Below are 25,791 nucleotides of genomic sequence, written 5' to 3' on the forward strand. Positions count from 1 at the left end.
ACAGACATAAGGACAGACATATGGATGAATGGAGTTGAATGGAGTTGAATGGAGTTGAATGGAGTTGAATGGAGTGTTCAGAAATAAATCCTCACTTTTATGGTCCATTGGTTTTTGACAGGAGTGCCAAGACCATTCAATGGGGAAAGAATAATCTTTTCGGCCGGGCGCAGTGGCTCAAGCCTGTAATCCCAGCACTTTGGGAGGCCGAGACGGGCGGATCACGAGGTCAGGAGATCGAGACCATCCTGGCTAACACGGTGAAACCCCGTCTCTACTAAAAAAAATACAAAAAACTAGCCGGGCGAGGTGGCGGCGCCTGTAGTCCCAGCTACTCGGGAGGCTGAGGCAGGAGAATGGCGGGAACCCGGGAGGCGGAGCTTGCAGTGAGCTGAGATCCGGCCACTGCACTCCAGCCTGGGCGACAGAGCGAGACTCCGTCTCAAAATAAATAAATAAATAAATAAATAATCTTTTCGACAAGTTGTACAAGGACAACTGGACATCCTCCTCTTCCTTACACCATACACAAAAACTCCAAATGGATCATAGGCCTAAATATAAAAGCAAGACCCACAAAACTTATAGGAGAAAACACAGCAGAAAAGCTTCATGCCTTTAGGTTAGGCAATGCCTTCTTAGCTATGACACCAAAAGCACGAGTGACAAAGAAAACAGTAGACAAATTGGACTTCATCAAAGTTAGACATTTTTCTGCTTCAAAAGATGCCATGGAGAAAGTGAAAAGGGCTGGGCACAGTGTCTTCTTACAATGCTTGTTACACAGAGTAATCCCAGCTCTTCTGGAAGCCGAGGCAGGAGGATTGCTTGATACCAGGAGGTTGAGGCTACAGTGGGCCATGATGCTGCCACTGCACTCCAGCCTGGGCAACAGAGCAAGACCCCGACTCAAAAAAAATTAAAAATAAAAGACTGGGTGGGGTGGCTCACGCCTGTAATGCCAACAATTTGGGAAGCCAAAGTGGGTGGATTGCTGGAGCCCAGGTGTTCAAGACTAGCCTGGGCCACATGGTGAAATCCTATCTCTTCCAAAAAAAAAAAAAAATACAAAAAGCAGCAGAGCATGATGTCATGCACCTACGATCCCAGCTACTCTGGAGCCTGAGGCAGGGTAGGATGACTTGAGCCCTGGAGGTCAAGGCTGCAGTGAGCTATGATCGTGCCACCGCACTCCAGTCTGGGCAACAGAGAGAGACCCTGTCTCAAAAAAATAAAAAATATATTAAAATAAAAAAGAAAATGAAAAAGCCAATCCACAGACTGGGAGAAAATATTGGCACATCATATAGCTGATAAAGGACTTGTATCCAAAACATAAAGAATTATTACAACTCAAAAAGAAAAATAACACTACTTCCTGTTCACCAGACTTTAAAAAAAAAAGTAAAAGAAAGACAAATAGCAGAATCTTAAAATAGTCAAAAATCTGAAGAGACGTTTCTCCAAAGAAATATACAAGCGGCCAAAGAGCACATGAAAAGATGTTCAGTGGCCACAGTGATGCACCTGCAATCCCAGCTACTCAGGAAGCTGAGGTGGCAGGATCACTTGAGCCTGGGAATTTGAGATCAGCCTGGACAACATGAGATTCCATCTTAAAAAAAAAAAAAAGATACTGAAAAATGCCCCATTAGGAAAATGCAAATTAAAACCACAATGAGCGGCCAGGCGCGGTGGCTCAAGCCTATAATCCCAGCACTTTGGGAGGCCGAGACGGGCGGATCACGAGGTCAGGAGATCGAGACCATCCTGGCTAACACGGTGAAACCCCATCTCTACTAAAAATACAAAAACTAGCCGGGCGAGGTGGCGGCGCCTGTAGTCCCAGCTACTCGGGAGGCTGAGGCAGGAGAATGGCGTAAAACCTGGGAGGCGGAGCTTGCAGTGAGCTGAGATCCAGCCACTGCACTCCAGTCCGGGCGACAGAGCGAGACTCCGCCTCAAAAAAAAAAAAAAAAAAAAACCACAATGAGCTATCAGTTCACATTCACTCAAAAAGTATAATCCAAAACACAAATAGGCCGGGTGTAGTGGCTCACACCTGTAATCCCAGCACTTTGGGAGGCCGAAGTGGGTAGATCACCTGAGGTCAGGAGTTCAAGACCAGCCTGGCCAGCATGGCTGAAACCCCTTCTCTACTAAAATGCAAAAATTAGCCGGGCGTGGTGGCGGCACCTGTAATCCCAGTTACTCGGGAGGCTGACACAGGAGAATCGCTTGAACCCTGGAGCGGGAGGTCGCAGTGAGCCAAGACGGTACCACTGCACTCCAGCCTGGGCGACAGGATGAGACACCATCTTGATAAAGAAAAATTTTAAAATTGTGATAACCTGAAAGGATTTGGCACTCAGATTGTTTAGCATCTGTCTAAATTCTTATTCCACTTACGTAACCAAGACTGGATACCGTCCATGATGAATTATCAGTGTGTTTACACAAGAAAGTACACAGAATTCCACTCAACTGATCCACACTCAAAGAGAAGACCTTGGCCTTGCATTCAGAGATCAGCAAAAACAATATTCACTTTATGTTTTAGGTTAGAATATTTGATATAGATCTTTTTTTTTTTTTTTTAATTCCCATTTTGACTTCATTCACTCACCAATCATTGATGCTGGTCACGTTGGAGAAGAGGGCTTCTACTGTAGTCATATTTACTTTAAAAGAGTTCCTGGCTGGGCACGGTGGCTCACGCCTGTAATCCCAACACTTTGGGAAGCCAAGGCAGGCGGATAACCTGAGGTCAGGAGTTCAAGACCAGCCTGGCCAACATAGTAAAACCCCGTCTCTACTAAAAATACAAAAATTAGCCAGGTGTGGTGGTGCACACCTGTAATCTCAGCACTTTGGGAGGCCAAGGCAGGCGGATCACGAGGTCAGGAGATCAAGACCATCCTGGCTAACACAGTGAAACCCCGTTAACCGGGCATGGTGGCAGGCGCCTGTAATCCCAGCTACTAGGGAGGCTGAGGCAGGAAAATCTCTTGAACCCAGGGGGCGGAGGCTGCAGTGAGCCGAGATCGCACCATTACACTTCAGCCTGGACAACAGAGAGAGACTGTCTCAAAAAAAAAAAAAAAAAGGTTTTTTTTTTTTTGAGATGGAGTCTCACTCTGTCACCCAGGCTGGGGTGCAATGGTGTGATCTCAGTTCACTGCAGCCACCACCCACTGGGTTCAAGAGATTCTCCTGCCTCAGCCTCCCAAGTAGCTTGAATTACAGGGATGCACCACCACACCTCGCTAATTTTTGTATTTTTAGTAGAGACAGGGTTTCACTATGTCGGCCAGGCTGGCCTCAAACTCCTGACCTCAGGTGATTCACCCACCTCAGCCTCCCAAAGTGCTGGGATTACAGGCGTGAGCCACCACACCTGACCAGGCCTGGGATTGAAACAGTGCTAAAGTTATGTTGATGGTATCATAATTCCCCAGAAATGAACATGAACACAAGCTGGCTAACAACAGAACAGGCCAAACATGATTCTATGATAGGTCTCACAAGGAGGTGACAGGATCCATACAAACCATAGCAACAGAATGATTTAACATGCAGTTTAGGTGATAGGAGATGGAGAACCAGGTAATATTTTAAAATCAATTTTATTTTTATTTATTTATTTGAGATGGGTCTGACCCTGTTGCCCAGGCTGGAGTGCAGAGGCACAATCTCAGCTCACTGCAGCCTGACCTCCCGCCAGGCTCAAGCGATCCTCCCACTTCAGCCTCCCCAGTAGCTGGGACTACAGGTGCACACCACCACACCTGGCTAATTTTTTGTATTTTTTGTAGAGACGGGGTTTTGCCATATTGCTCAGGCTAGTCTTGAACTCCTGAGCTCAAGTGATCCACCCACTTTGGCCCCACACAGTGCTAGGATTACAGGTATGAGCCACCGCGTCCAGCCAAACCAGGCAATATTTATAATTGAAAATGACTCAAACATTTCATGGACAGATGTAAAATCAGAGGGCCGTATGGGAAAGATTTAAAAAGTTTCTAAGGTTTTAAAAAATCCCGAGTAAATGAAGAGGGATACCATGCTCATGAGCTAGAAAACTTCATACCATAAGGATGTCATTTCTCCTCAATTTATTGATGGTCTTTTTTTTTTTAATTATTATTTTTTATAGAGACAGGGTCTCACCATGTTGCCCAGACTGGTCTTGAACTCCTGGGCTCCAGTGATCTCCTACCTCAGTTTCCCAAAGTGCTGGGATTATAAACATGAGCCACCATGCCTGGCCAGGGAAGGATTTCTCAAGGTGCAAATAATACAACTATTTAAAAAAAGATTAATAGATATGACAATATTAAAATTAATAATATCTATTCACCAAAGATATCTTAAAGAAGGTGAAAAGACATGTTACTAATTGGGAGAAGGTATTTGCAACAAATAGTAATATGGATTAGTATTAAGAATATGTGGGCTGGGCGCAGTGGCTCACACCTGTAATCCCAGCACTTTGGGAGGCTGAGGTGGGTGGATCACCTGAGGTCAGAAGTTCAAGACCAGCCTGACCCACATGGTGAAACCCCATCTCTACTAAATACAAAAAGTTAGCTGGGTGTGGTGGCGTGTGCCTATAATCCTAGCTACTTGGGAGGCTGAGGCAGGGGAATGACTTGAACCCGGGAGGCAGAGGTTGCAGTGAGCCGAGATTGCATCACTGTACTCCAGTCAGGGCAGCAAAAGCAAAAACTCCATCTCACAAACAAACAAACAAACAAAACTCCAAAAAAATAAAAAACAGCAACAAAACAATAAGAAGGACAAATAACTCAGTTTTTGGGTTTTTTTTTGTTTGTTTTTTTGTTTTTTGTTTTTTTTTTTTTTTTTGAGATGGAGTCTCGCTCTATCCCCAGGCTGGAATGCAGCAGTGTGATCTCGGCTCACTGCAAGCTCCGCCTCCCGGGTTCACGCCATTCTCCTGCCTCAGCCTCCTGAGTAGCTGGGACTACAGGCGCCGCCACCACGCCCGGCTAATTTTTTTGTATTTTTAGTAGAGACGGGGTTTCACTGTGTTAGCCAGGATGGTCTCGATCTCCTGACCTTGTGATCCACCCGCCTCGGCCTCCCAAAGTGCTGGGATTACAGGCGTGAGCCACTGCGCCCGGCTTCAGGTTTTAAAAAAATAGGCAAAAGACATGAGTAGGCATTTCAGAGAAGAGACAACACATACGGCTGAGAAACATACAGAGAAATATTCAATCTCATTAGCAATCAGGGAAATGCAAATCAAGACCACAATGTGATCACATGGTAACTGTATCCAAAGGACAAAAATTATGCCTGACAATGCTAAGTGCTAGAGAGGATGTGGATCGGCAGGCTCATGAGCCACTGTGCCCGGCCTATATTATCTTTACAACGAATTTTAAAACAAACAAGTTTCTTTTCAAAACAGCAATAAATGTTTACAGTTCATTTTCACCTTCTCCAACGTGTACATTTTCTTTGAACCCCCAGAGGGGTATATATGACTATGTACAACCTAAAACAACACAGCAGAAACCATGGCTACTTCTGGGATCAGTACGAGCTCCAAGACACCACCGATTCAATACAATCAACTCAAGTGGGGAAGACGCAGCAAATCACGGCAGCATTTACTCCTGGTGTTCAGCAGCAAGAGAAGGGACCTGGTGAAGCCAGGGAGAAGGCAGGGAGCCACCTGGAGGTCTGGTTTCTGGTGAAACAAAGTCAGATTTCATCGAGGGGTAGCAACAGCCGGAGCCATCGAGCACATGACGGCCTTGGAGACAAACTGGGTGACAATTTCCCCCTTCCCTCCTTCTTCCCAGCACGTTCACCCTCCGCCCTCCACACGAATGAGCAAGACAGGAGGGAGCCAGAATGAGAATACGACTGTTCCTCTTCTGTAGCATCCTCTCACACACCCTGGCCTCACCTGCCTCCCATCCCTCCACACCCAACCCCTTCCTGTGTGGTGTCCCCGGCCCTCTGGGCCCACCACCCTTAGTTGCTGTCACTCCAACCCACCCACATAGCTTCCTCCCCGCGAAGATGACAACTTCTTGTATCCAATGGGCGACACTGCGATGCCCCCACCCAACCACCCTTCAAAGGAGGATTTATCATCCCAGCTGCTTGAGAACCATGGAACTCTGGGTTCTGCCAGCCTAAGGTGAAAATTCCCCAAGGGAAGGATGGATGTTGGACATGGTCACATACGTCCACCAGTTAGAATCAGTTCCTAGAGGTGGGATTTCCGGTCAAATGGTTAGATATGCATGGAAATCGGACTTTGGTTTCAGCATTTGGCCCCAGTCTGCTAACTGGGTTTGGTTTAGTCTTGACCTTTGGAAAGCTAAAGAGCCTACTTCCATGTCATTTATGTTTATGGCCTCCATGAACTGTGGCTGATCAGTGGTTCTGTGATCGCTCTTCTCTCTTACTAGCATAAAAATGTTGGCCAGGCACGATGGCTCATGCCTGTAATCCCAGCACTTTGGGAGGCCGAGGTGGGTGGATCACCTGAGGTCAGGAGTTAAAGATCAGCCCGACCAACTTGGTGAAACCCCATCTCTACTAAAAACACAAATGTTAGCTGGGTGTGGTGGCACAACCATGTAATCCCAGCTTCTCAGGAGGCTGAGACAGGAGAATTGCTTGAACCTGGGAGGCAGAGGTTGCAGTGAGCCGAGATCACACCACTGCACTCCGTCTCAAAAAAAATAAAAATAAAAATAAAAGTCAGTAATACTCAAAGCATGCCATTTTGATTTAGTATTAATACTTCAATAGTCACTTCCTTTTCTTTCTTTTTTTGAGACAAGGTCTCACTCTGTTGCCCAGACTGGAGTGCAATGAGGCCATCATAGCTCACTGCAACCTCAGCTTCCTTAGCTTATGGGATTCCTCTGCCTCAGCCTCCCAAGTGGCTGGGACTACAGGCACCAGCCGTCACACCTGGCTAATTTGTAATTTTTTTTGTAAAGGCAGTGTCTTGCTATGTTCCCCAGGCTGGTCTCGAACTCCCGGCCTCAAGCGATCCTCTCAACCTTGGCCTCTCAAAGCGCTGGGATTACAGATGTGTGCTACGTGATCCCCACGAGCCACTGCGCCCGGCCCTCAATATTCACTTTCAAATATTCACACCTCGCCTAGGGTGGCCTACAGCCACTGCCCATAAATGCAGGAGTATAAAGGTCTAGCCATCCCAGCCCAACTCAGGAAGACTCTGAAGGGCCATATTTGTGGCAGAGCTCCTCGGGGGCTGGCCGAGGCTGTCATTGGCCAACATCACAGCTTAGCTTCTCCCTCTGCCCTCTCCTGTTTCTGCCTTCTCTCTTCTATAGGTGCTGATCACAAGGGCACTCCTCAATAAACATCCCGCCCATCAAACTCCATCTCAGAGCCTGCAGCACAGCCCTTACTATCTGAAAAGTCATTTGGCCTTGATGCTAAGATGCCTTCCACATGCGTCCAGCCTTTCGGCTTCCCTGGGCCACATTGGAAGAAGAAGAATTGTCTTGGGCCACACATAAAATACACTAACACTGCTGGGCACAGTGGCTCATGAATAATCCCAGCATTTTGGGAGGCCGAGGCAGGTGGATCACCTGAGGTCAGGAGTTTGAGAACAGCCTGGCCAACATGGTGAAACCCCATCTTTACTAAAAAATAAATAAGAAAATTAGCTGGGCACGGTGGTGCACACCTGTAGTTCCAGCTACTCAGGAGGCTGAGGTGGGAAGATTGCTGGAACCCGGGAGGTGGAGACTACGGTGAACCAAGATCACACCACTCCACTCCAGACTGGGCGACACAGTGAGACTCTGTCTCCAAAAAAAAGGAAAGGTTCAGGCATAATTATAATTTTCCTGACATCCACCACCACAGAGAAGCAAAAAAGTCATCACATTCAAAGGGTTAGACTCTGCTCTTTTTGTTTTGTTTTGTTTGGAGACGGAGTCTTGCTCTGTCACCAGGCTGGAGCGCAGTGGCACCATCTCAGCTCACTGCAACCTTCCCCTCCCGTATTCAAGTGATTCTCCTGCCTCAGCTCCCAAGTAGCTGGGACTACAGGCGTGTGCCATCACGCTCAGCTAATTTTTGTATTTTTAGTAGAGACGGGGTTTCACCATGTTGGCCAGCATAGTCTCGATCTCTTAACCTTGTGATCTGCCCACCATGGCCTCCCAAAGTTCTGGGATTACAGGCGTGAGCCACCGCACCTGGCCTAGGACACTGCTCGTAGACTGTAGAGATGAGGTTTCACCATGTTGGACAGGCTGCTCTTGAACTCCTGGCCTCATGTGATCCACCTGCCTTGGCCTCCCAGAGTGCGGGGATTACAGGCGTGAGTCACTGCACCTGGTCCTCTTCACCTTTTAATCTTCATTCTTTTCTTTGGACTGTTTCCAGCTGCAGGATACACTTACTTAAAATCAGCTGGTTGGCCACAGAGGTGCACACCTGTAGACCCAGCTACCAGGATGGCCGAGGCAGGAGGATCACTTGAGCCAAGGAGTTCAAGGCTGTAGTGCGCTGTGGTCACACCTGTGAATACTCACTGCACGCCAGCATGGGCGTGTCTCCAAAAATAAATAAATTAGCTGATCACTCCTTGGAGCATTTAGTAAATTTGGAATTCACCAATGGAAGAAACAAGTGTGAGTATACGATGGCGACACCTGGTGGTAGGATATGCAATAACATCGTGAATCTCCCTTAATGGTGGATTCCTGGCTTATTGTTGGAATAAAATGTAATTACATGGAAATTGTAAGAGCCATTCTAAAAAGTTAACAAGAAAAAGGTTGTCTGCATGAACATGCATGTGTGTGTGTCTATACTTGTGCATTAAGGACAAACAATGACCCAAGACACAGTTAATGAAGATGAGAACCTGGCGTTCACTCTTGCTTACTGTTATTCTGACCTCGTGCAAGACACTTAACTGCTTTGGGCTTTGGCTTTCTCATTTTTAGAATAGGAAGATTTAAGAATCTTCACTGAGTTCAATAAATAGTATAAGTGAAAAGTGTTTTGAGAATTGTGTGAACATGGTATACTATGTTAATTATTACACCATTAGCTATTATTATAATAAAGATCTTTGTTGGCAGGACACAGTGGCTCATGCCTGTAATACCAGCACTTTGGGAGGCCAAGGCAGCTGGATCAGTTGAGGTCAAGAGATTGAGACCAGTCTGGCCAACATGATGAAACCCTGTCTCTACTAAAAATACAAAAATCAGCCAGGCGTGGTGGTGTGAGCCTGTAATCCCAGCTACTCGGAGGCTGAGGCAGGAGAATTATTCGAACCTGGGAGGCGGAGGTTGCAGTGAGCCGAGATCATGCCACTGCACTCCAGCCTGGATGACAGAGGAAGACTCCCTCTCAAAAAAAAAAAAAGATAATTGTTACAAAGTTAGTTCTCTGCTACAAATTTCCTATCAAGGAATGTTAATATTGCTTGCAGATGAGACAGCATTAGTCTGGACTTTGAACCTTGTAATAGTCCCTTTTACTCAAGGATAACTGCTTAAAAGTGCAATGTGTCCAATCTATGAGGATCAAAACAGCAACCCGGGGCAGGGTTCATAGCCAGGGGCAATTTTGTCTCCAGGGGATATTTAGAAATGTCTGGAGACATTTTTGGTCGTCATGACTAGGGGGAAGAGTGCTACTGGTATCTAGTGGGCAGAGTCCAGGGGCGTGCTACACATCCTACGAGGCACAGACAGCACCCCCAGCACAAAGAATTATCCGGTCCCACATGCCAAAAGCGCTGAGGTTGAGAAACTGGTCTAGCGTAACAGAAGGGAGAAAGTAGACCTTTTTCCCTACTGTCCTGACCACCAGTAACAGCAACGACAAAGAAGGGACGGTGGGTCATAAATGTGAAATTCTCCAACATACATGTGCAAAAGAGCTCAAGAAATGTATTAAGTAGGCATCGTAAAATGCCATCGTTATCTACTATGTGTAAACCATCTCAACATGGGCACAACTGGCCTTGTTTTTCCCTCCTCTTTTTACAAGAAAATGAACCTGACCTGAATAGAACTTTTGCTCTATTCAGACATCAAAATAAAAACTAGTGGTAACTATTAAGTGTGTAGTTACTTGTGGAATTAAGACTAGGAGTTAAAAGGGAGTGAGTGTACTTTGTAATGACCACATGCTCTGATAGTGTATAGTAGTGCCATTTTTTCACTTTTTATTTAATTTTTTTGAGACAAGGTCTCACTTTGTCACCAAGGCTGGAGTGCAGTGGCACAATCACAGTTCACTGTAGCCTCAACCTTCCAGTCTCAAACAATCCTCCCACCTGAGCCTCCCGAGTAGCTGGGACTACAAGTGCATGCCACCATGCCTGGCTTTTTTTTTTTTTTAAGATGAGATCCCATTATGTTATCCAGCTGGTCTCGAGTTCCTGCACTCAAGCAGTCCACCCACCTCAGCCTCCCAAAGTCCTGGGATTACAGGTGTGAGCCGCTGCACCCAGCTGAGTACTGCCATTTTAAAAAATGGGACAAGAACATTTACAAATACATTTAAAGGCTGGGTGTGGTGGCTCACACCTGTAATCCCAGCACTCTGGGAGGCCAAGGCGGGTGGATCACCTTGAAGTCAGGAGTTGGAGATCAGCCTGACCAACATGGTGAAAGCACGTCTCTACTAAAAATACAAAAATTAACCGGTGTAGTGGTGTGTGCCTGTAATCCCAGCTACTTGGGAGGCTGAGGTGGGAGGATCATTTGAACCCAGGAGGTGGAGGTTGCACTGAGCTGAGATGGCACCACTGCACTCAAGCCTGGGCGACACAGCGAGACTGTCTCAAAAGAAAACAAAAAACAAAAAAACAAGCACACACATTTAAAAATGTTGTGTGGGCAAAGCACACAGAAAAAAGCTTTTGAAGTAACATTTTTAGTTATGATATTAGTGATGGTAATATTAGTACTGCAGCTCTGACACTGTTATGAGTAATGTAGACAAATCAAATGAGCAAGGATGAGGTATTCTGATTCCATTCTAGATTTTGGTTTTGAGAATCATATTTTCAATGTGGAAGAATGTGTATACAGGATTCTCAAGATAGTAGAGGTTAAGTAAAATTCCCTGTTGTTCTGAATCTGAATGTAAAGTATCAGTGTGAATGCATGAGGTATTTTCTATTCTCTTCATGTGTGTATATATGCAAAATCTTCACTGAAAAGGCCCAGAAACAAAGCAGCGAGCATTACAGTAGCAGTCAGCATCTTTATGCCCAGATTATTGTCTTCAAATACCATTTCCCACTAAAAGAAACAAATGTTTCATGAAGAAATGACTGATTCCCGGTTTGGGGCAGAAAAGATACATTTTGACCTTTGTCATATCATCTAGTCCTGTCAGATAGGAACAAAACTACCGAAGACCACTAGGGCCATGTAAAAAGGATTCAGGAGCCAATTGGAAAAGGCATTGACCTACTAAAGATGAGACAATTTATGCTTCAATAATTCCAAGGGACTGAAAATGATCAAATATGTTTAAATCCATAAGTTCTTAATTATATTCAAAATTTTTTAATCATCACATTTGGAGGATGTTAGAGAACCAATTCTTTTTTGGGGAGAGGAGGGTGGGGGACCCATTCCTTATCATAGAAAACTTACAAGAGAAAAGAATCCAGTACTTTTCCCAACTTTCCTACATGGATTGTACCACTGGATAACCTAATGGCAGATGAGAGGAGCCATCTCTTTATGAAAGTATTGCAACTAATAGACAGGCAAGCGTGGTGGCTCACGCCTGTAATCCCAGCACTTTGGGAGGCCGAGGTGGGTGGATCACGAGGTCAGGAGATCGAGACCATCCTACCCAACATGGTGAAACCCCGTTTCTACTACAAATACAAAAATTAGCCAGGTTTGGTGGCACGCGCCTGTAGTCCCAGCTACTTGGGAGGCTGAGGCAGGAGAATTGATTGAACCTGGGAGTCAGAGGTTGCCGTGAGCCGAGATTACGCCACTGCACTCCGGCCTAGCAACAAAGCAAGACTCCATCTCAAAAAAAAAAAAAAAAGTATTGCAACTAACAAGTGAAAAAAAAAGTGGTAGAATTAGAGTATTACAATTTTGTAATTGCCAATGGATTAATGGCTTTAGGCATTGGGCATCAATGACTGTTAACATAGCAAGAGAGTTGACCAATGTTTTGTGCTTCCTGATTCAAGATCCAATCGTGACTTAGTCTTGCCATAGAGTCTGAACCTAAGTCTCATCATACCTTGGGACCCAGCTGCTACATCACAGGAAGTCCAGAACACGCTGAACTCCACCGAGAACACTTCATCAGCAACATCCAGATTGTGGGGAATTTCACAGGTCAAAGGATTTTCAACAGATAAATTGTCAGGATAAGAAAGAGAGGGGAAACTTGTAGCTTCAGAGACTTAAAATCATAACTAATTTTCAAAAAATAGTGATGGGGTCTTGTTTTGGTGCCTAGGCTGGTCTCCAGCCTCTGCCTCAGCCTCCCAAAGTGTTGAGATTACAGGCATGGGCCACCACGCCCAGCCACGATTTTTTAAGTGGACACCTATAGAGTGCCAGGTGTTCACTATAAATAAATACAACCAAGTGATGGTCTTCGTGGTTTCTTGGCGGTGGTGGTGGTTGGGACGTGACAGCGGTGAGGCCCATGGATGGTCCTCTCAGTGGCTTGCAAAATTCTATTCCTTGACCTGGATGGTAGTTACAAGGGTGTTTGCCTTCATTACGCTATACAATCATTTTTGTATGATTTTCTGTATTTATGTTTTATTTTCCCAAAAAAGCCTTAAAAGAGTAAAAAGAAAGTAGATGGCAGAAATTTGTGGAATCTTCCCCCAGCAACATAAAAACGCGGTGGGTTTTTGTAACTTGGTTTTTACACTTTACAAATAATACTGTAATGAGAAATACTCGTGTGGGCCACTAGGGTGCACAATTTGTTGCCCGCAGCGTCTGCGGCGCTGGCACTGATGAAAGGGGGATGCTAAATGCTCCAGTAATGCCACCCGAGTCTCGGGATTAAGCAAGATTACTCATTGCCCTTTGAGCATGAGCTACATACCTCAGTGTCAATGCTGGTGAGTCGTATTTGGAAAGTCAGGTCCAACATGTAACATGCACATACAGGGTACACGCTGAAAATACTGTAGCTTTATCCTCTTTTAAGATAAGCTTCAATTTATTTGAGTTATTAGAACAAAACCTCATAAACCATGGTTAAAAAAAGAACCTCAAAACTTTTTTTAGAGGAAGTCTCGCTCTGTCGCCCAGGCTGGTATGCAATGGCACAATCTTGGCTCACTGCAGCCTCCGCCTCCCGGTTTCAAGCGATTCTCCTGCCTCAACCTCCCAAGTAGCTGGGATTACAGGCGCCGCCACCACGCCTGGCTAATTTTTGTATTTTTAGTAGAGAAGGGGTTTCACCATGTTGGTCAGGCTGGTCCCGAACCCCTGACTTCAAGTGATCCGCCTGCATTGGCCTCCTAAAGTGCCAGGATTACAGGCGTGAGCCACCGCACTCAGCCCAAAACCCTCAAGACTTAGTGTGTGGAGAATGGAAGGTGAAAAGTTTTCGTAGTGGTCTTTTTTTTTTTTTTTTTTTTGAGACGGAGTCTCGCTCTGTCGCCCAGGCTGGAGTGCAGTGGCGGGATCTCAGCTCCCTGCAAGCTCCGCCTCCCGGGTTCCCGCCATTCTCCTGCCTCCGCCTCCGGAGGGGCCGGGACTACAGGCGCCGCCACCACGCCCGGCTAATTGTTTGGGGTTTTTTTTGTATTTTCAGTAGAGACGGGGTTTCACCGTGTTAGCCAGGCTGGTCTCGATCTCCTGACCTCGTGATCCGCCCGCCTCGGCCTCCCAGAGTGCTGGGATGACAGGCGTGAGCCACCGCGCCCGGCCCCTGGTGGTCTTCTAACGAGACCATAGCCCACTGCGGGAGGAAGAGAAACGAGTGAGAGCTATTTGGAGCCTCCCTGAAAGGTGTCACTTTGCTGTGGATGCACCGAGAACCACACAGCGACGGGCCAGCCTTCGAGGGCCAACACGGAGGGAGAGATGGGCTGTGCAGGGCCCCGGCCTGCGAGCGGTGGTGAGGCCAGTCAGACTAGTCATCTAAGAGCCGTCTTTCCTACCTGTGGTGTGGAAAGGGCTGCCGGGCGCAGAAGCTTAGTGACAGGCGCTTAGGCCACGCTCCACAGCCCTACCCTCCGCTGAGCAAGCAGCTGTCCTTAATCATTACCTTTCTCAAAGGGGAAGAATAGGTGATACAGCTTCTTCCTGTTCATAAATCACAGACCTCAGTGGCTTTGTACTGCTGAGGACACAAAAAGTTTATGAATTGTTCACAGGCTGAGAAATAAGAAGCTTTGAGGTTTTGTTTTTTCTACAAGGCTGCAATAAATCATACAGCAGTAAATCCTAACCTTGAGCTCTGATTGCTTTTATTTCACTTTGATGCCTTTCTAGCTGGCCCAAAAGTGTGGTGCTGTGACACACACAGTATGTGTGTATATGTGTATGTGTGTGTGTGTATGTGTGTGTATGTGTGTATATGTGTATGTGTGTGTATGTGTGTATGTGCGTGTGTATATGTGTGTATGTGTGTATATGTGTGTATGTGTATGTGTGTGTATGTGTGTATATGTGTATGTGTGTGTATGTGTGTGTGTGTATATATGTGTGTATGTGTATGTGTGTGTATGTGTGTATATGTGTATGTGTGTGTATATATGTGTGTGTATATGTGTGATGTGTGTGTATGTGTGTATATGTGTATGTGTGTGTATATGTGTGTGTATATGTGTGTATGTGTGTATATATGTGTGTATGTGTGTATGTATGTTTATGTGTGTATATGTGTGTATATATGTGTGTATATGTGTGTGTATGTGTGTATATGTGTATGTGTGTGTATGTGTGTATGTACGTTTATGTGTGTATATGTGTGTGTACATATGTGTGTATGTGTGTGTGTGTATGTGTGTATATGTGTATGTGTGTGTATGTGTGTATGTATGTTTATGTGTGTATGTTGTGTATATATGTGTGTATGTGTGTATGTATGTTTATGTGTTATGTGTATATATATATATGACTATTTTGTGAGATTTCACGTATGAGTTCATTAGTGGTGCCCTGGAATCACAGATCCTTCCTGCTGCGGTGATGGCGTCTTGGTGGCCCCGAGGGGGACTGCTGCTTGATTGTGAAGAAAGAAAAGAGGACAGGAGGGACCGCGAGGACCACATGTGGAGAGCTGCAGTGAAAGAATCCTCACTGGATGGACACCATGGCTTTTTGCTAAGCCCTGGATCTCTCTACGGACCCCATGCCTCATCTCCAGAGCCAAACCCCAGCCTTTCTCATTCAGGGACACTCACCAGAGCTTTGGGAACACATTTCGTTCTGGGTCTGTTAAGTACCCCCATAGGGTCCTGAAACTCCAGGCTCCTTCTTGCCCCTGCCAGCCTCAGGTCCCAGAGGCCCACTCCTGCGTCTAGGACGCCTTTTCCACCAAGTCCTCTCCCAACGCTTATGCAGCAGTTAAGTAAAGGGGCCCTGGCCTCTACAGAACCGAGGCAGCCTCCTAGTTCAGCCACTCTCGTGTGACTGTGGCCAAATTATTTAACCTCCCTAAGCTTCTGTTCTCTCTTCCATTAAATATGGATGATAAGGATAATAATATTGACCTCATAAGGTTGTTGTGAGAGTTAAATGAGAAAAGATATATAAAACTTAGGCTGGTATGGTGGTTCATGCCTGTAATCCCAGCACTTTGGGAGGCCGAGGCAGGCGGATCACTTGAGGTCAGGAGTTCTAGACCACCCCGGCCAACATGGTGAAATCCCATCTCTACTAAAAATATAAAAATTAGCTAGGCATGCGGTGGGCGCCTGTAACACCAGGAACCCGGGAGGCTGAGACAAAAGAATTGCCTGAACCTGGGAGATGGAGGTTGCAGTGAGCTGAGATCATGCCACTGCACTCTAGCCTGGGCGACAGAGCAAGACTCCGTCTCAAAAAACAAACAAACAGGCCAGGTGCGGTGGCTAACGTCTGTAATCCCAACACTTTGGGAGGTCGAGGCAGGCGGATCATGAGGTCAAGAGATCAAGACCATCCTAGCCAACATGGTGAAACCGCGTCTCTACTACAAATACAGAAATTAACTGGGTGTGGTGGTGGGCGTCTGTAGTCCCAGCTACTCCGGAGGCTGAGGCAGGAGAATTGCTTGAACTCATGAGGCAGAGGTTGCAGTGAGCCAAGATCATGCCACTGCACTCCAGCCTGGTGACAGAGTGAGATTCCATCTCAAAACAAACAAACAAACAAACAAAAAATACAAATAAATTTGCACAGAAGTTCAATGACTCTTTAACTGTATGCTGTCTTTTTTTTAACTTTTTTCTCCTTTTCTCTTTCCTTTTTTCAAATTTAATTAGCTGATATTGCTTCCCATGAAACAGTTCTCAGGGTTAGGACTTAACACCTTGTGCCTTTGAAAATTCGCCTTCAAATACAAACACAATTTTCCCATTCTATAACGCAAAACAGAAGTTCCACAAAGAATTGCTGTAAAGAAAATGTCCACTTAGGGCGGGGCACGGTGGCTCACACTTGTAATCCCAGCACTTTGGGAGGCCGAGGTGGGCAGATCATCTGAGGTCAGAAGTTCAAGACGAGCCTGGTCAACATGGTGAAACCCCATCTCTGCTAAATATACAAAAATTAGCCAGGCATGGTGGTGGGCACCTGTAATCCCAGCTACTTGGGAAGCTGAGGCAGGAGAATCGCTTGAACCCAGGAAACGGAAGTTGCAGTGAGGCAAGATGGCGCCATTGCACTCCAGCCTGGGCGACAGCAGCAAAACTTCCTCTCAAAAAAAAAAGAAGGCCGGGCGCGGTGGCTCAAGCCTGTAATTCCAGCACTTTGGGAGGCCGAGACGGGTGGATCACGAGGTCAGGAGATCGAGACCATCCTGGCTAACACGGTGAAACCCCGTCTCTACTAAAAAATACTAAAAAACTAGCCGGGCGAGGTGGCGAGCGCCTGTAGTCCCAGCTACTCGGGAGGCTGAGGCAGGAGAATGGCGTAAACCCGGGAGGCGGAGCTTGCAGTGAGCTGAGATCCGGCCACTGCACTCCAGCCTGGGAGACAGAGCGAGACTCCGTCTCAAAAAAAAAAAAAAAGAAAAAAAAAAAGAAAAAGAAAAAAAATCCACTTAAAATCCTCTTTTTCAATTCACTTTCAATTTAAAATTAGACATGAGTTTTGACCAAAAAAAAAAAAAAAAAGTCCCTAAATGAATAAAAGCATTCTTGATGATTTCAACAAACTTTCTGAAAACCACGTATTTTAAAGGAAAACTCCATTTTGAAATAATAACATTAAAAATGTTAACCCAGCCAGGCACGGTGGTTCACACCTGTAATCCTAGCACTTTGGAAGGCCACGGCGAGTGGATTACGAGGTCAGGAGTTCAAGACCAGCCTGACAAAAAGGAGAAACCGCATCTCTACTAAAAATACAAAAATTGGCTGGGCGTGGTGGCGGGCACCTGTAATCCCAGCTACTTAGGAGACTGAGGCAGGAGAATTGCTTGAGGCTGCAGTAAGCCAAAATTATGCCATTGCACTCCAGCCTGGGTGACAGGGCAAGCTCGGTCTCACAAAAAAGAAACTGGACCTTACATTGTATTAGCACTGGGGTTTATACCACTATTTGAGAAGGCAGGTAGTGAGGGCCATGGGAGTGCTGGGAGCTGGGGGACCTCTTGCCAGCACCTTGAACCCACTGTTGCACTTCACCTTTCTCCAGCTCTGTCACCTTGAGCCTCACTGGGCCTCAGTTTCCTCCTCTGTAAAAGGAGGTATTAGTGTCTCTCCCTCACAGTGTGACGTTGAGTCAGAGATGTTAAGAGATTTGCTTCAGATTATGCAATCATGCAATTAGTATGGATATGAGACTGTGTTTTGTCTGTTTGTTTGTTTTCATTTGAGAAAGAGTCTCGCTTTATCACCCAGGCTGGAGTGCAGTGGCGCTGTCTCGGCTCACTGCAACCTCCACTTCCCAGGCTCAAGTGATTCTCCCACCTCAGGCCTCTGAATAGCTGCGATTACAGGCGTGCATCAGCACACCCAGATAAAATGTGCATGTTTTTATATGCACATATAAACCAAATGTAAATGTATATATTGATTTAGGTAGTAAAAAATAATTTTAAAATTTGCAAAAGGAGTTATGTCAAAGTCTTTAAATATTGATACATTAAAAAGTTAGTAAGTATTCTGGGCTGCGTGAGGTGTCTCAGCCTGTAATCCCAGCACGTTGGAGGCCAAGGCGGGCAGATCACCTGAGGTCAGGAGTTTGAGACCAGCCTGGCCAACATAGTGAAACTTCATCTCTACTAAAAATACAAAAATTAGCTGGGTGTGGTGGTGCACACCTGTAGTCCAGCTACTCGGGAGGCTGAGGTGGGAGGATTGCTTGAGCCCAGGAGGTGGAGGTTGCAGTGAGCCGAGATCACATCACTGCACTCCAGCATGGGCAACAGAGAGACTCTGTCTCAAAGAAAAAAAAAAAAGGTAATAAGTATCCTTTTATCAGTGTTTAATAAATGTATTAGGAATATGAGTAATTTCTATGCACTTTGAGATAACAATCTCAAATTCATATGGATATATTTCAGAAAAGATTGACTCTAACGACCCTCATACAGCCATGGAATGTACCACGTGTTTTTTTTTTTTTTTTTTTTTTGACAACAGAAATTTTAAAAAATAATAATAATAAGGAGCTGGGAACTGGGGAGATGATGATGATCATGACGACAGTGATAATGATGAGGGAGCAGAGGCTTGCCCACCTTGGGTCTCCAGAGACACAGCAACAAGAATGAGCCCAGAACTCTGCATATTCTACTTCTTATCTTCATTTTCAGAGATGGATTATAACGTCAGTTCTGCAGATATGAAACCTAAGGCCAGCCAAGATATAGCTTTAATATGCATTAAAGAAAATAATGGCTCAAAAATAAGGTGTAATGCTTTGATTCTATGATCAGCAATGTAGATGGAACTGACATGTATATACAAAGCATTAGTGACTATCTTTAATAACATTGTATCAATTTTTTTTGTTTTATTTGTTTTTGAGATGGAGTCTTGCTCTGTTGCCCAGGCTGGAATACAGTGGCATGATCTTGGCTTATCACAGCCTCCACCTCCCAGGTTCAAGCAATTCTGCCTCAGGCTCGCAAGTAGCTGGGATTACAGGTGCCCGTCACCACGCCTGGCTAAATTTTGTATTTTTTGTGAAAACAGGGTTTTACCATGTTGGCCAGGCTGGTCTTGAACTCCTGACCTCAAGTGATCCACCTGCCTCAGTCTTCCAAAGTGCTGGGATTACAGGCGTGAGCCACCGTGCCCGGCCTTCGTGTTTTTCTCATACTTAAAAAAAATTCATCTCAAGTGGTTCTAAGAAGCAACTTAATTCCCACTGAAAGAAACAAGAGTTCCTTGAAGAAATGGCGAGGGAATGTTCAAGGAAAGGCTTTGGGCATCAAAAAGAATAACCATAATGAATGGAAACCCATGAAATAAATATTTCATATGAAGATATATGTATATGAAAAGGGAGGTGGGAGTGCTTCATAGACGAAGGCTAGCTAATAAATGGATTGACGGAATAAGGTCACCATTTGCTAACTCCAGTGTAATCGCTGATCCCGGCAAGGATCTTCAAAAAATGCTGAAACCATTAGGTGAACAGATTTTTGAGAAGAGGATATTTGCACGGATTTTTAATTGCAAGGGAGAAGTGTATCTTTACAATGGCGAGGTCTGGCAGTCTCCGTCTTAACCCAGTGATCAAAGTTGGTGCCGCTCATGGTAGCACAGTCTGACATATGTGCCTTCCAGTGTGATGCAGTTTGAAATCCACATCAGCTAGAAGTATTTTTGCCCAAAATGTTTAACCTAAATTGAATCAGGCTTGTAGACCAGCACATGTCAATACAAATATACGTGAGCCACTTAAGTAATTCAAAATGTTCTGGTAACTGCATTTGGAAAGTAAAAACAAAACAAAAAAGCCTGGGGTGAAAATAATTTAAAAACATACTTTAGCTAAGCCAGTATATCCAAAATATTAGTATTTCAACATGTAATCCATATTTTTAAATTAATATTTTATATTCTTTTTTGTACTAAGTCATGTATTTTCAGCATGTATTTTTACACTTGAAGCACATTTCAATTCAGATGCTAAATCTTCTTTGGAAATACTTGATCTGTATTTAGATTTCATAAAATTTGCAATTGAAAAAGTAGCTCCAAATTGTTCCACACATACTTACATTTTTCCTATCACTGAAAAGAGTATCAGCTTTTCAGTTTAAATTCAGACTAACTAAGATGAAATGAAATTTAAATTCAGTTCCTCAGCTTTATTCACCACATTGCAAGGGCTCCAGAGCCACATGAGGCTTGCGGCTATGATATTGAATTAGGCAGCCCTAGACTGAACTTCTAGGTTAGAGGAAAGAAAGGGAGAGTAGATGGACAAGTTAAATGACACCAAGAGACAATCCAGAATGTGGGACATTATACAAAACAATTGGGTTAGACTTTCTAAAAAATCAATGTCATAAAAAAAAAAATAAGATGGGAGATTGTCCTGGACTAAGGAAACCATAGAGCAACCATAGGCCGCAGTAGATCCACGTTTGAAAACAACAGAAGCTTGGACAATTGGGGAAATTTCTTGGAACAACTGGGGAACTCTGCATATGTACTACATTCTAGATGGTCTTCTGGAATTATCGCTAGTTTTCTTAGCTGTGATAACAGCATTATGGTTATGTAGGAGATTGCTTTATATCTAGGAGGGATAATCATTCTGGTGGAGAATGATTGTAGAAATGCAATTTTAACCAGGTATTGAAGTTGCAAGGAGCAAAAATATTTTGGGGCATACGAGATCTTAAAATATTTACCTTCGCTGCAGGAAATTACTGAAGGATGCTCTTCTCCAAAATGAAGGAGTAAGCCAAGAAAGAGAAAGATGTGGAATGAAGGAGCAGGTGGTTCAGCTTGAGGTTACAAGAACCTCCAGGACAAGTGGGAATCAGTCTTAGAAAGCAGCCGTCATTGACTGGAGCAGGAAAACAGAAACTCCAGGGGAGGCTGGGCGCGGTGGCTCACGCCTGTAATCCCAGCACTTTGGGAGGCTGGGGAGGGTGGATCACCAGAGGTCAGGAGTTCAAGAGCAGCCTGGGCAACATGGTGAGACCCTGTCTCTACTGAAAATACAAAAATTAGCCAAGTATGGTGGCACACACCTGTAATCCCAGCTACTCGGGAGGCTGAGGCAGGAGAAGCTCTTGAGCCCGGGAGGTGGAGGTTGCAGTGGCCTGAGATCGTGCCATTGCACTCCAGCCTGGGTGACACAGCGAGGCTCTGTCTCAGAAAAAAAAAAAAAAAACTCCAGGGGAGATGTTTCCAAGAAAAAAATACTGATAAGTGGATCACATGATACATTTGGCCATGTTGTGGAGAGTTTCATAACTCTGTAGGAGAATTTCCAGGGAAAAATGGATAGGTCCCTTCAGTGGTGTATTGGTAAACCACCTCTCTGAAAAATAACAACAAAAAGCCCAAAAACAAGAGGCCCTGATTTGCAGCATTGTTTGGCTTCCATGGCATAAATGCTTCCACCGTAGCTGATTTCAAACTACCAACGTTTGCACACAGAGTTGGCAAGGGATGCCCACAATCGGCTCTCAAGGGCCAGTAAGAGCTGGCTTCAACAAAATTCAGCACACAGACAAAACAGTTATTAACTCCAGGAATAATAAAAAGTTTTACAAGAAATGAAATCATAGTACTGTGCATGGCTCAGCGATGAGCAATATTTACACCATTATGACAATGCACACACTGAATGCTGGTTTAACTTATTTTTAATTTATTTTATTTATTTATCTATTTATTTATTTTGAGAGGGAGTCTTGCCCTTGTCGCCCAGGCTGGAGTGCAGTGGCGCAATCTTGACTCACTGCAACCTCTGCCTCCCGGTTTCAAGCGATTCTCCTGCCTCAACCTCCTGAGTAGCTGGAACTACAGGTGCCCACCACCATGCCCGGCTAATTTTTGTATTTTTAGTATAGACGGGGTTTCGCCATGTTGGCCAGGCTGGTCTCAAACTCCTGACCTCATGATCTGCCCGCCTCAGCCTCCCAAAGTGCTGGGATTACAGGTGTCAGCCACCGTGCCTGGCTGTATTAACTTTTTAAAAATGTGATGTAACCACACTGAGAGGATGAGGGCAGAGAAGGGGGCAGGAAATGGAGCCAAATATTCACTATCAATAGATAATGCCTCAAATGAAAAACATCAAGAAATAGCAGAATGAACATTTTATTTAGAAATACGAAGGTAAACTGGCAGAAGAAAGAGCCAAAAGAGACTAAAGTTGTTACCTGCAGGGTGCAGGACTCCAGCATAGAGAGAAGCACGCAGACAGAAAACAGCTGGCTTTTTTTTTTTTTTTTTTTTTTTTGAGACGGAGTCTCGTTCTGTCACCCAGGCTGAAGTGAGAGCAGTGGTGCGATCTTGGCTCACTGCAACCTCCACCTCCCAGGTTCAAGTGATTCTCCTGCCTCAGCCTCCTGAGTAGCTGGTACTACAGGTGCCTGCCACCACGTCTGGCTAATTTTTGTAATTTTAGTAAAAACAGGGTTTCACAAACAACAACAACAACAACAACAACAACAAAAAAACAGGGTTTCACCATGTTGGCAAAGCTGGTCTCGCACTCCTGGCCTCAAGTGATCCACCCTCCTTGGCCTCCCAAAGTGCTGGGGTTACAGGCGTGAGCCACTGCGCCCGGCCAGCTGGTTTTCTTTATAAGCCCTGCAGTACTATTAGACTTACACACATGCACACAGTCATGTGAGTACTCACATACACAAATACTACTTAGGCAGACTTCTGGTTTTAGAAGACTGAACACAAACTTTTATCACAATTTCCTCCAAAACCTATTGAAATGACAAAATGAATATAAAAGGCCTGGCATGGTGGCTGACACTTGTAACCCCAGCACTTTGGGAGGGCGAGGCATGTGGATCACTTGAGCTCAGCAGTTCGATACCAGCCTGGGCAACATGGTAAAATCCTTCTCTAGGCTGGGCATGGTGGCATGCGCCTGTAGTCCCAGCTACTCAGGAGGCTGAGGTGGGAGGATCACCTGAGCCCAGGAGGCAAAGGTTGCAGTAAGCCGAGATCGCACCACTGTACTCCATCCTGGGCAACAGAGCAAGATCTGCCCCAAAAAGAAAAAAAGAGAAAGGATATATATTTATAAATGTATATATGTACTATATGTAAACGTATATAGGTATATACTTATTTATTATGTATATAAATTTATACATATAAAGAAGCTGATAACTGCTGGGAAGCCAGGGGAATGCAGCAGCAGCAAACCAAGACAGTTAAAATTTTCTGAGTAGAAGACACTTGGAATCACATTGATTTCTAATCCCAACATATTAAAAACAACTCCCCACAAGCCAAAGAGAGAACCTCACAAAGTTAAGTTTTGCCAGCAGAGCCCCCATCCCAAACCCCTAAAGCGACATCCCTATTTCCCTTCAGCCCATCCTGTAGCCTGCAGATAATCACACCTCTAGGATGCGATTCCTGACACGGCACTTCCTCCCACAGGAGGGAATGAGAGTGGAAACTCCGGGTGGTGTCCCAGGGGACTTACAGCCACCAAAGGGAAGGCACCCCTTTAAGAAAAGAGCTTTTACTGGGCGCAGTGGCTCATGCCTGTAATCCCAGCACTTTGGGAGGCTGGGGCGGGTGGATCACCTGAGGTCAGGAGTTCCACACCAGCCTAACATGGTGAAACCCCGTCTCTACTAAAAATACAAAAATTAGCCAGGCGCGGTGGCACATGCCTGTAATCCCAGCTACTTGGGAGGCTGAGGCAGGAGAATCCCTTTAACCTGGGAGGCAGAGGTTGCAGTGAGCCGAGATCGCGCCACTGCACTCCAGCCTGGACAACAAGAGCAAAACTCCATCTTAAAATAAATAAGTAAGAGAAGAGTTTTTCTGGTTCTGCTCCGCCACCAAGCCAAATGACCACCTCACTCCAGGCTTCTAGAATCATAACTTTTTTTTTTTTTAAACGGAGTCTCGCTCTGTCGCCCAGGCTGGAGTGCAGTGGCATGATCTCTGCTCACTGCAACCTCCACCTCCCAGGTTCAAGTGATTCTCCTGCCTCAGCCTCCCGAGCAGCTGAGATTACAAGCACACCACCACGCCTGGCTACGTTTTGTATTTTTAGTAGAGACAGGGTTTTGCCATGTTGGCCAGGCTGGTCTTGAACTCCTGACCTCAGGCGATCCGCCCACCTTGGCCTCCCAAAATGCTGGGATTACTGGCGTGATTACTTGTATCGACCGCCAGACACACAGGGAGTCAGTCTCACAAGAGAACATGATAAAAACACAAAGCACAATAGCAGGCGTCAGACTGGAGAGGCCACTGCCGTGATTTCTAGCAGGGAATCCTGAAGAGACACTCATTTTGTTCATGCCAGACCTGTCCTGAGTGCCGTCCCTTTCCAGACCTGGTTCTTCAGCTTTCTCTTCAATTTGGTAAGTTTCTCCACATCTTCCCAATAGAGGGAAGACCTTTTTTTCTTGTTTGTGATAACTGGAGTCAGAGTCTATTGCTTGCAATGAAAACCCTTACAATACAAAGATGGCTGAATGATAATAAGCTTGATTGAATGCTATTATATTTTACATATTTATATATAACGATAACATATAACATATTACGATTAATAGGCTTGGTTTAAAGCTATTATAGAGAAAGCTCATTCTTTCCAAATCCCCATGTAACATGAACAAAATGATACCTCTTTTTTTTGTTGTTGATACAGAGTCTCACTCTGTTGCCCAGGCTGGAGTGCAGTGGTGCCATCTTGGCTCACTGCAACCTCCACCTCAAGGGTTCAAGCAATTCTCCTGCCTCAGACTCCCAAGCAGCTGGGACTACAGACACGCACCACCATGCCTGGCTAATTTTTTTGTATTTTTAATAGAGACAGGGTTTCACCATGTTGGCCAGGCTGGTTTCGAACTCATGACCTCAAGTGATCCACCTACCTTGGCCTCCCAAAGTGCTGGGATTACAGACATGAGCCACATACCAGGCCAGAAGTGATATCTCTTAGGTAAGACCACACACACACCCCCCACATACAATCAATAAACCCCTAAAAGGAGAAACAAACAGGCCACAGTATAAGACAAAATAAAACAAAAAATAGAAATGAACAACAAAAGCATATCCAACCATACTCACATGTGAAATAAAAGCTGAAATTATACAAAATTTAGGAAAGATTAATGGGAACATTACCTCTATGATAATCTGATATAACGAATGATAAAATGATCCTCAGAGGGAATTTTATAGTTATGACGACATTCATTAGAAACCAAAAAAGACAGAGAACAAGTGAATGAAGCAGTCAATTCAAAAAGCTAAAAAAAGACAATAGAATATATCAGGTAAATTTTTAAAATGTAAAATAGCGAAATTAAAAAACAGTAAAACCAAAAGTTGGTCTTTTTAGAAGAAAAAAATTCAAAATTATGAATGAGAAAGGGAGTATAGGATGATTATTTTCAAAATCATAAAAGTATGTTTTCATTATGAGTCAAGAATGC

This window comes from Rhinopithecus roxellana, chromosome 8 (genome assembly GCF_007565055.1).
Source record: "Rhinopithecus roxellana isolate Shanxi Qingling chromosome 8, ASM756505v1, whole genome shotgun sequence".
NCBI classification, from domain to species: Eukaryota; Metazoa; Chordata; class Mammalia; order Primates; family Cercopithecidae; genus Rhinopithecus; species Rhinopithecus roxellana.